We start from the raw sequence: 10,673 nt of genomic DNA on the forward strand, positions 1-10,673 counted from the left end.
TTCACAAAAGCCAAATTATGAAACCAACATAGATGCCCATCAATGGATAAAAGGATTAAAAAAATTATGGAATATTGACAGAATGAAATTCTACTCAGCCTCAATGAAGAACAAAATTGTGTCATTTGCAGAAAAATGGATAGACCTGGAGAGCATTATGCTGTAAATGAGATTAGCCAATCACACAAAGTGAAGGGTCACATATTTTCTCTCATATGTGGAAGCTAAGATGTAATGGGATATAAGAGGGACTTTAGATAATGGAGGAGAAGCCTCAGAAGAGCCAGGGAAGTGGTCTAGAGGAAGGAGGAGGAGAGGGAGGAATAATCAATCACTTCTATTTAAGTTTTGTACATATTTGGGAATGTTAATGCCAATCTCATTGTCTTGTATGAGGAAAAGGGGAATGAGAAGGGAATTTGGGGAAAGCTCACCAAATGCTCTGTGCACATATTTCACTATCCCTTTGAATTCTATTATGATGTGCAACTATAATGTACCAATAAACATATGCAAGTAAAGAAACAAATACATGTCTCTCTCAGGTAAAAGACCAACACACATGTTTGGACTCTTCTAAATCTAGCTTGAATTCAGGGAAAAGAAGAAAGAAAGGTAATATAACTTCTTAACCTTTTTTTCCCCTAGAAATACCACTTCTCACTTGTGATCACAGTTATTTTACAAAGCCAAATGTAAGAGGGACTACAGAGCATGGATCTCAGGTGGTGAGCACTGTATTTCAGTACCTCTAAACTCTGGAAAAAGAAGCATATCTTCTTGGTGAGCAGTTAAATTATTTTCACTACCTTACCATGTAGAAAGAAAGGGCTGAGGCAGGGCTAGAATACAACTACTAGAGACCTAATTTTATTAGCACTGTTTTAATTTTTCCATCATCAAAAAAATAGGCAACACATTCTCCATTAGTAAACATCTTGCTGTGTTAACATGTTTAATTACTAAAATAACAAGTGGATGTAAAATAATTTTCTTATGTTTGTCACATTGTTAGTATGCAAAATGTTAAAAGAATTACATTATTATAGTGAAAATAGAATATATTTATTTATACTTTACTTGTGAAATGTTTATTTAAAGCCAGTAAATGTATACATGACTCTAAAAAGAAAATGTTTTATTTTCAACCATTTTAAAGAAATGGTTGAGATAAATTTTACTCAATATTAATATCACAGCTCCCAAGGTTTACCTAAATTATAACTAATGCTGACAAACATGAGAAGTAAAATTATATTTTTATTGAATATATAATTCAATCTGTTGTTTATTCATCATTAAACTTATGTAGTTTTGGTTAATAAACAGTAAAAATAAAGGTCCAATTGAAAGTGACCACAATTTATTTGAAAAGTTTTAAATAATTTTACTGGTATCTTATCATGACATGTATTTATGCATGTCCTTGTTAGCTTATTTTAAGGTGAGTAAGTGCAATAATGCTGAAAATATGCAATATATTTTTCACTTTTATGAAGATTTGTTTATTTTTATGTGAATAAATACGATTATTATATGTGTTTAGCAAAATATAACTGGAGGAAGATAATGTCCCTAGGGAAGGTACATCATGAAAAATTTTCAAGAATAATCACTTTAATAAGATTTTGCAAAAATGTAACTATATGTTTTATAAATATGCTAATGTAATTAATTTTAACTGAGTTAATAATTACTGATGACCCTTTTAACTCTGAACTACAATTTGCCATGATTCTCCTAATATCAATTTTTATTTTATTTTGTGTTTTCTCCAGTTTGAAGATTTTTTAAAAAATCCTGTTCTTGAAAAATAATTACAATATTTTAGAAATCTCAAAGTCTTCTTAAAGTAAACTGGAGGAAATGTCCAGGGACAAGGGTTTTTTCTCCAGCCTTCAATAGGGGCATCTTTAATTCTACCCTTTTAAATAAAATACACATTATTAGTATATTTGGATGTTTATGCAGTGTAATATCTGTTTCAAAGATATGTATGTGTTTTTTCTAAGCTTTTAGATATCTTTTTACATAGACTATATATTAACATATGCTTTCAAGTATTGTGGGGGTTGTAACAGAAAAGTAATTATTTAAATTATCAAATCTGAATGCAATTATTATTTAGTGGAACATATTTTTACACTTTTGAGAGAGTTCAGGAATCAGTCAGGGCTATTTGAAGGAAGAATGAGAAAAGGTACATTTTGTTCTTGAGCATCTGATGAATTCTATGCTGTGTCTTTCTTTGCCTTGGAACAGGGATGGTGTTTGACTTTTCATAATAATAAACTATCTTGACAGATGTGTGCTCATCCAAAGAGATTATTGTTAGGAGATTCTTCAGCAATTGTTTATGGGCAATATTATTTTCTTATTTAGTGCTGTTTCTTGCTATTTTGATGACTTCATGCTCTCTTTTTAATCTAATTATCAGATATCAATTCTGAGATCTTTATCTCAGGATAGAATAAATTAAGTAAAAATAAAATTAATATACCTTAATTCAACAACCATTTTCTCTCATGAAATTATTTATATTATATTATACTAAATTATTTTATGTGGAACTATTCTTTCAAAACATCCAGTTGCTCTTAAAGAGAAATATCAGTATTAAGAAATGTTTTTTTCTATAAAGTAAAAATATATTTACTATCTTGGATAAAAGACAGATTTTATGCTTCTACTATCTTTTTTTCTATTTTTAATTAAGGAAAAATTGCATACAGTGAAATGTAGGGGCCTTAAACATAAATTCAATTATAATAAATGTAATCAAACCCTATTAAAATATCAGACATTTTTCTCCACTATAACATTTTTTCTTTCTCTGTCTAGCCAGCTCTCATTCCCTTGTTATGGATAAAGACTGATCTCAACCACAATAGATTAGCTTTTTCTGTTTATGAATTTCATGAAATGAAATGATATAAAATATTCTACATAATATCTGAATTCTTTGTCATCATTATCATTCATGAGAAACATCCCTATGGTTACTTATTTAAATAATTCATTTTTATATTGGTGAAAAGAATTCTATAATATAGCTCTATCACAATTATGTTTACCATCCTGTGCAAATGAATATGTGAATTATTACAAATTTTAGCTATGAGAATAGGCGGAAATAAACCTTTCTTCATATTTTTCATGGAATTGCACATTGTTACAACTCTCAGAATTTTTAAAAGTTTATGCTATACAAAAAAAATTGTTCATGTGAAATTTTCAGGTAAATATTTTGAATGAATTTCTATTTAATAGCTTTGACTTAAATTTGATTTTGTAAGAAAATGACAAATACTTATTCAAAGTACAGTTTTCACATTATATTCTTACTTCAAAGTATCAGGGTTACAGTTGATACATAGTCTACCCTTGTCTACTTTTGGAGTTCTCAGTCTTTAAATTTTAGCTATTCTGATTAGCATGAAAGGGTCAAAATTGAGATTTTCATTAGTATTTTTCTTATTGCTAAGATTTTGTACACATACTCATGTATTTATTGAAATTCTATTATCCAAGTTGTATGCTTCAGTCTGTTCCCACTTTTTAAACAGGTTGTTCTCTTTATAATTTAATTCCAAGCACTCATTATATATTTAAAAGAATAGTCCTTTCTCAAGTATATGATACAGAACTCTTCCCAGTTTGCAAATTGTGTTTTTGTTTTTGTTTTATCAGTAGAGGTCCTTGATGGGTACAATTTTTAAAGTTTAAGTTTAATCTATTATGTTTTTAATTTTATTGTTAGTGTTGTGCACTCTAAAAATATTTGCCTAGTTTAAAATAGTGAAAACACACCCCTGTGTTTTATTCTAACAGCTTTACTGTTTTCACTTTTCTCTTCAGTAGAACCTATCTTAAATTATATTTGTGTGAAATAAGACTTTTTACATAATGAAGTTTTAAAGAACTCCTTACAGAGTGTCCATAGTAGCAGCTATGGTTTAGATTTGTTCTTTTTCTTGCTTTATTTTTATTTGTATTGACATAGTAATTGTTATATTTATGGAATAAAATGTTATAATGTATTAATACACACACATTTGAACATTCTGCAATGTATAAATCAAGATAATTAGTTTATTTTTTATCTTCAACATTTTTTCTGTTTTTTGAGAACAAAAAAATCTGTTCTAGTTATTTTGAAATATATAATGCATTGTTATTTATTCCAGGTGATATTCACCAGAAATTACTTATACAATTGTAATTTTGTTATTATTGACAAATTTCCCACCATTTTTCTTCTTTCTTATTCTCCCTGGTGTCCAGTAATCTCTACTTTGCTATTAAATTCTATAAGATCAGTATTTTTATATTTCATATATAAGTAAGATCAAATGATATTAGTCTTTGTGCCTAATTAATGAGGCACTACATAATGCCTTCAGGCTTGTTCTTGTTATAAAAATGACAGGATTATTTCTTTCCTGGCTGAATAGTATATTCTACTGAGTACATATGGCATATTCATTCAATAGTTCCAATAACACACAAAGGAGAAAAGACAATCTCTTCAAGAAGTGTTTCTGGGAAAAATGCACATTTACTTCGGGAGAATAAAACTGGACCCCTTTCTCTTACCATATAAAACAACCAGCTTAAAACAATTTCAGGAGATAAGCATAAGACCCCAAACTATGAAACCACTACAAGAAAACATCAGGTAAAGTACATGCGGCATTGGTCTGGGCAAAGATATTTTATAGAAGACATCAAAACCACAGGCAGCAACAAAAAGCAAAAGTTGTTAAAATGATTACATCAATCTGAAACACATTTGTGCAACAATAAAATAATCAACAATGTGCAAAGATAATCTATTGAATGGGGAAAAATTTTAAGCTATAATATAAGGTGATAATACAAAGAATTTATTAGAAACTCAACCAACTCAAAAAGCAAAGCATCATCATCATTATTATCATCATCATCTAATTTAAAATGGTTTAGAAATGAAGAAAAATGGTGACTGTGGGATGCAGCACATCTTAGTAGCTGGAACAAATAAAATTCAACTACTGAGAAGGTACCATTTGACAAACAAAATAAACAAAGCTCACAAATGAAAACAGAAACAAGAACTATGGCAGAAGAAATTCAGTATTCTGAACTGCAAGATCCACTACAGAAAGACCAAGCTCACGACTGACCTGGTGTAGCTGCTGACCCGGATGCCTGTGCCATTCCAGGTTGCCAGCCTGAACTTCGAGTGCCAGATACAGCATTGCTGACTCCAAGGCTGCAGCCAAAATTTCCCCAAAATATAATCCAAGAACTTGAAGTGCAGAAAGCTGCACCATAGCTCCAACATTTTAAGCTACTAGCACCACCCTTCAAGGATGCAGAAAAAGATCCAAAGCCCCTGGGCTCACCAGAGGTGGCACCTGCAGCAGTTCAACTTGCCCTCCAGAGACCTGTCAGCAGGAGAGCCAGCTAACTGCTTGCATTACTCATTACTCAGCGGAGGCAGAAAACCACACAGAGCAGCCACAGGGCCCTAGAGGGTTAAGACTAGGTGGTCCATCCCTGTGATAGTCCAATTAGAACCTCTAGAGACACAGAAAATGTGTTCAAGGAATGTTACCTGCAAAGGGTCACAGAGGGTCTCTCCAAGACTACAGTGAATGCCCTATGGTGGTATGATGCCCTAACGCTTAAACACAGGGCTGTCAGAGGTGAAAGAAGGGCACAAACACTCATAGAGTGGGTTCAAAAGCTGACAATAGGTTATGGAACAAATGAGAAACATTAGAATATCCTCCAGAATCTACCACAGTGAAGAGACATACAGATGTTATATGGGCCCCTGCCATGTATAGTTAAATTAGCAGAACTGCAGCATTTTTTTTTGGGGGGGGGTGTTTTGTATGTTTGGTTTTGTTTTTTTGTTACACTGTCGTAAGATCTTTTTATATTTTTTTCTTTTTTTTCTCTTTTTATTCCTTTTATTTTCTTTTAGTTGCTTTTTTGTCTTTGATATATAATTGTTAGTTTTTGTACTTTGTTTTGTTACTTAATTTGTGTTTAGTTGCTCCTTCCCCCTTTTTCTTTTACAAACTTCCTCATCCTAGCCTATCTACTCTCTTCTCTCAAAACTTTTCTTTTTTCCCCTACAGTATCTCCTTGTTTTATATTCAAGCTATTTAATATCTACATACTTAAATATTCTACTAAAACATAGCAGAACTACAAGAGTCCTATTATCTAATCTTCTCTCATTTTCAACCAGATACTACCTTATTTTACTTTAATTCTTAGTCAGCCTAATCATAACCTCTACGTTACCCAACTCCTGTACCTATCAACCCAGCTCCTCCCCCTTTCCCAAACCTCAACATTGAGAAAAGCACTACTTACATGCTGACACCTTTAAATTCTTACTACTAAGATTGGATAAGACAGAATACCCATGAAATCATAGACAAAAGAAAATATACCAAGACATCAGAAAAACAAGGCTGAGAACTCTGAAAATATAAAGACTAGAAACAGTGGGAAAATAAGGGAAATCATGAATATTAACCTACAAGAAATGCAAGAAAAAAAATTCCAAATTATGATCTTCAATATGATAAAGTCCTCAAAGCAAGTACACAGAAAATGAAAGAGGAAATGGAGACATTGAGAAAGAATTAGAAAGAGGTATGGAATGAAGTGAAAAAGTCAGTAAATTAAATGAAAATAGGAGTACAAAGAAATTCTAGAAAATTAGATGAAATAAAAAACTATGTCACCATTAGAGATAGAGGAACAGACCAAGGGTATTTGTAATTTCTTTAGAGAAATAATTTCAGAGAATATTCCAAGCATGGAAAGAGACACAGATAGATATACATGTTCAGAAGACATACAGAATACCATTAAGAAAAGATCAAAGAAGGACCTCCCCACACCATGTAATAATCAAAATAACCAACATAAAGGCCAAAGAAAGAATCTTAAAAGCAGTGAGAGAAAAAGAATGGGTAACATATGGGGGCCAAACAATAAAATTCACCCCAGACTATACAACCCAAGGCATTATACTAAGAGAGACTGGAATGATGTAATCCAGAACCTAAAATACAACAATTTCAAATAAAACTGCTATATCTATCAAAGTTATTATGCAAAATTGATGGAAAAACAAAAGTGTTTCAAGATAAACAGAATCTCAAAAAATCCATAAATATGAAGCTAACACTAGAAAAAAATACTTAAAGAAATAAAACATAAAGAAGAAAAAAGAAACAAATTTCTGAACCAGAGAAGAGATGAAGTTGAACAGCGTGGCCACAAAATAAAGAAGAAAAAATATTATACAAAGAGACGATAGTACACAAAATGAAAGAAAACAAAAATTATATTTTAATAATAACTCTGAATGTCAAAAGACTTAACTTCTCAATCAAAAGATATAGACTGGCAATGTGGATTTAAAACATAATACAAATATATGCTCCTTGCAAGAAACTTACCTTACAGCCAAAGACATTCATAGACTGAAAATGAAAGGATGGAAAAAGATATATCATGATAATGGAGACCAAAAATGGGCAGGAGTAGCAACACTGATATCCAATAAAACAGACTTTAAACTAAAAAACATCAAAAGAGACAAATCTGGTCACTTCCTTTTATTAAAAGGAACAATTCACCAAAAATATATAATGATAGTAAATGTTATTTCCCCAAATGTGGATGCACCCACATTTGTAAAACAAACCCTTCAGGACATCAGGTCTCAAATAGACCCAAATAGAATAATATTTGGAGACTTTGACACACCTCTGAGTCCACTTGATAAATCCTCAAGGCAAAAGATGAGTGAAGACTCTTCAGAATTAAAGAAAACTGAGCCGGGCATGGTGGCACACACTTGTAATTCCCCCGCTAGGGAGGTGAAGACAGAGGATTGCACAGGTTTGAAGCCATCCACGCTGACTTAAGAGACCCTGTTTTCAGACAGAAAAAGTATAAAATAGGTCTGGGAGTATAGCCTGGAGGTAGAAAGGCTTCCAAGAACCCCAGTACCACCACCAAAAAAAAAAAAAAAAAAAAAAGGAATTAAAGAAAACTGTAAACCAAATGGACCTAATAGACATTTACAGAATATTTCAACTAGGAAAAGCAGAATAAACATTCTTCTCAACAGCCCACAGAACCTTCTCCAAAATAGTTAACATCCTGGGCCATAAAGCAAGCACTAGCAAATTCAAAGTTGTAATATAATTTTCTGCATTTTTTTCAGACCACAATAGAATGAAAGTAGAAATCAACACCAGGAAGACCAAAAGAAACTATTTAAATACATGGAGACTGAATGATATACTATTGAATGATAAGTGGGTAAGATCAGAAATAAGGGGAGAAATAAAGAAATTACTGGAATTAAATGAGAATAGAGACACAACTTACCAAAATCTATTGGACACTTTGAAGGTGGTGTTAAGAAGAAAGTTATAGCATTGAGTGCCCACATAAGAAGAACACAGAGTTGACAAGTAAACAAACTTATGACACATCTCAAGGACCTAGAAAAACTTCAAAAGTCTAATCACAGAGACATTAGAAGGCAGGAAATAATTAATATCAAAGCAGAAATAAATAAAATAAAGAATAAAATAAAACAATTCAAAGAATCAACAAAACAAAAGCTGGTTCTCTGAAAAGATTGACAAATTTCTGGCCAACCTAACCAAAAGAAAGAGATAATCAACTCAAATTATTAAAATCAGAAATGAAAAAGAGAACATCACTACAGACAATGGGGAAATTTAAAGGATTACCAGAAATTATTTTGAAAATTTATACTCCAAGACTGGAAAACATGGAAATAAATTGATAAATTTTTAAGCACATATAACCTACCTAAACTGAACCAAGAGGAAATAGAAACCTTAATCCAACCAATAGCAAGCAAAGAAAGAGAAATAACAATAAAAATTCTGCCATCAAAGGAAAGCTCAGGCCCTGACAGGTTTCCAGATGAATTCTACAAAACCTTTAGTGAAGAACTAATTCCAATACTTCACAACTTGCCTTGGGAAATTGAAATAGATGGAATTCTCTCAAATTTATTCTACTAGGTCAATATCATATTAATAACAAAGGCAAATAAAGATGCCTCAAGAAAGAAAAATTAGAGACCAATATTCTTGATGAGCATAGATGCAAAAATCCTAAACAAAATAATAGCTGTATTCATTCAAAACCATACCAAGAGAATTTGACACCATGACCAAGTTGATTTCATCCTAGAAAAGCATGTTATTGATGTTATTCACCATATAAATAGAACTGAGAACAAAAACCACATAATCATATCAATAGATGCTGAGAAAGCATTTGACAAAATCCAACACCCATTCATGTTAAAACCACTGCAGACAATTGGAATAGAAGGAACATATTTAACATCATTAAGGCAATACACAATAAACCCAAAGCCAACATCATATTGAATGAGGAAAAACTGCAAGAATTTCCTCTAAAATCAAGAACAAGACAAGGATGCCCACTATCACCACTTCTTTTCAATATAGTCTTTGAGACACTTGCCACAGCAATAGAAAAGAGGAGGATATTGAGAGAATTTAAATAGGAAGAGAAGAATTAAAACTATTCTTGTTTTGCAGATGACATGATCCTTTATGTAGAAGACCTAAAGAACTCAACCAAAAGACTACTGGAGCTGATTAACCAATTCAGCAAAGTTGCAGGATACAAATCAATCTACAGATATCAGTTGCTTTTCTTTATTCCAACAATGAATCCACAATGAAAGAAATAAAGAAAACAATTCCATTCACTGTAACCTCAAAACCAATAAAATACATTGGAATAAACCTAACCAAAGATGTTAAAGACCTCTACAACAAAAACTATAAAACATTAAAGAAGAAATTGAAGAAGACCTTGGAAGATGGAAAGATCTCCCATGCTTATGGATAGGTAGAATAAATATCATCCAAATGGCCATTCTGCTAAAAATGATCTACAGATTCAATGCAAATATTTTCAAAATACCAACAGCATTCTTCATTGACCTAGAAAAATCAGTCATGAATTTTATATGGAGAAAGAAATGACCCAGAATAGCCAAAGCAATTCTCAGCAATAAAAACCATGAGGGAGGCATCACAATCCCTGATTTCAAATTATACTACAGAGAAATAGTTGTAAAAAAACAGCATGCTATTGGCACAACAACAGGTAAATGGACCAGTGGAACAGGATAGAAGACAGAGAAGCAAACCCACACAACTATAGTCAATTTATCTTTGACAATGGGGCCAAACTCTTACTCTGGAGAGAAGATAGGTTTTTCAACTAATGGTGCCAGGAGAACTGGCTGTCCCTTTGTAAAAAGATGTAACAAAATTATTTCCTCTCACCATGCACAGGAATCAACTGGAGATGGATCAAAGACTTAGAAATTAGACCAGAGACTGTGAAGTTATTAGAGAAGGGCATAGGCTCAACTCTCCAACATATAGGCACAGGCAGTAATTTTCTCAACAAGACCTCCTAAGTGCAGGAAATTAAAGCAAGAATTAACAAGTAAGATGGCTTCAAACTAAAGTTTCTACTCATCACAGGAAACAACCAAGAACCTAAAGAGAAAGCCTACAAAATGGAAAAAGACCTTTACCAGCCACCACTCTGATAGAGGGCTA

Source organism: Muscardinus avellanarius, assembly GCF_963383645.1.
Source record: "Muscardinus avellanarius genome assembly, chromosome: 1".
Taxonomy (NCBI): Eukaryota; Metazoa; Chordata; class Mammalia; order Rodentia; family Gliridae; genus Muscardinus; species Muscardinus avellanarius.